The following is a 2,500-nucleotide window of genomic DNA, read 5'->3' as shown; positions in this document are numbered from 1 at the left end:
TAAGATAATTGACAATAACCTTCCGCTCTCTAGAGGGTAATTGGTCGCTACGCTTATTCAAACTGTCCTGGTTCCTTTGTATCATGTATATATTGTCTATGTATTCCTATCACTATGTACTTGTTGCACTGAAGATGTAATATACGAAAGCGCTCTGCTTCGTTAGTTTCTTTTTCCAAGTGGTCTACTTTGCATATATATATATATACATATACATACATATATATATATATATATATATCTATATATATATACATATGTGTGTGTGTCTGTGTGTGTGTGTGTGTGTGTGTGTGTGTGTGTGTGTGTGTGTGTGTGTGTGTGTGTATAGGTGTGTGTGTGTGTTTGTATATGTATGTATATATATGTATATATATATGTATACATATATATCAATATATTTATATATATATATATATAGGCATATATATATATATATATATATATATATATATATATTACAAAGGATTACAAAGGCGGAGCATGCCGACAGGAGACCTTTTGATCCATATCTAGGTCGGATGCGAAAAAAAATAATATTAATAATAAAATAATAAATAAAAACTATAATAATGTAAATAACAAATAAAATACATAAATAAATGCATAGGTATAGTTAAATAATAAACAAACAGGTAAATAGTAAATATTAATAAATTGACATATAACTAATGATAAATGAAAATCAGACAGACAAATGATAACAAAACAAAAACAAATAATATAAGATAAATTATAATCATTACAGCATCTTACTTAGGTATTTATCTAAATGATTCTTAAAGCTTCGAACTGAACTACATTGCACTACCTGTGCAGGAAGTTTATTCCATTCATTAATTACACGGTTGGCAAAGTTGTTTCTACCCACTTCCAAATTAAATCTATTTCCGGATAGTTTGAGACCATTGTTTCTTGTCTGATTCTCATTGAGTGTAAAAATTTTGTCACTTTTGATGTTGTCAATTCCCTTCAAAATCTTAAAGACCTGTATCAAGTCACCTCTGAGTCTACGCTTTTTTAGGAAAAACAGATTCATATGTTCTAGTCGATTTTCGTATGATTTATTTTTGATATTTGGAATCAGTTTTGTGGCTCGCCGTTGTACTTTTTCCAGTCTGACAATGTCTTTAATGAGATCCGGTGACCATACGGAAACAGCATATTCCAGATGTGGACGAACTAACGATTAATGAGTGATGGACTTTTGAAATCAAAAGATCGCGTAATCAGTCCTAGAATCTTATTTGCTTTCTCAGAGGCTGAAATACACTGCTAGGATGATTTGAGGTCGTTACTGATAATTACGCCGAGATCTTTTTCACTATCCACTTTTGTTAACGAATTTCCAAATATCTTGCAATCGTACTTAATGTTATTTTTACCTATGTGCATTACCTTGCATTTACTTGTGTTAAATTTCATTAGCCACTTTTCAGACCATTGCTGTAATTGATCTAAATCGTCTTGATTATCTAATTGGTTTGAGTGATCATTTGCCACTCCGCACAGTTTTGTATCATCAGCAAATTTGGAAACAGTAGATTTTACTCCATGGTCTATATCATTTATATATATACTATGAATAGAAGTGGACCAAGAACGGAACACTGATGAACTCCACATTGCAACAATTTTCCATCCAGAAGTTTTTCCATTTAAAACAACTCTCTGTTTTCGACCATTCAACCAATTACTAGTCCAACTTAATAGGCTACCACTTATTCCATGCAAAGCTAATTTAGTAAGTAGTCTTTCGTGTGGGACGGTATCAAAAGCTTTTGCAAAGTCTAGATGTATTAAATCTATATTGTTTCTTTTGTCATAATTCGAGATAACTGTGTTGTAGAATTCGAGTAAGTTAGTCACGCAAGAACGTTTCCGTCTGAAACCATGCTGGCTATCATTTATCAAACGGTTACTTTCTAAATGATGTTCGATAGCATCTCTGATGATAGTTTCCATTATTTTTCCTACGATTGAAGTCAAACTTATAGGCCTATAGTTATTTGGTTTCTTTTTGTCACCTTTTTTGAATATGAGAGTAACGTTAGCTAGCTTCCATTCTCTTGGGACATCTCCGGATATAATGGATTTCTTGAAAATAATTTCTAATGGAACAACAATCTCATTTTTCATTTCCTTTAAGATTCTTGGATGCCAACCGTCAGGCCCTGGTGTTTTATTAACTTTGAGTTTGTCTATACACCTTTTAATTGTTTCTTTTGTTATATTTACCGTAGTAAGTTGACCCCAGACTTTTCACATGTTTCAGTTTGGAATTCATTTTGAGGTGTTTCGTTTACGAATACCGAGCTAAAATAATTGTTTAAGATATTACACATTCCTTCATTTGAATATTCAAGTTGACCGTCAGCAGATAATAGTGGACCAATGTGATTCCTAACAACCTTTTTATCTATATATATATATATATATATATATATATATATATATATATATGCAAAATAACCACAGGAGAAAGGAAACTTATAGACAG

This window comes from Oratosquilla oratoria, chromosome 39 (assembly GCF_046742065.1).
Source record: "Oratosquilla oratoria isolate Oo_2021 chromosome 39, ASM4674206v1, whole genome shotgun sequence".
Lineage (NCBI taxonomy): Eukaryota > Metazoa > Arthropoda > Malacostraca > Stomatopoda > Squillidae > Oratosquilla > Oratosquilla oratoria.
Note: the sequence above shows the minus strand (reverse complement) of the source record.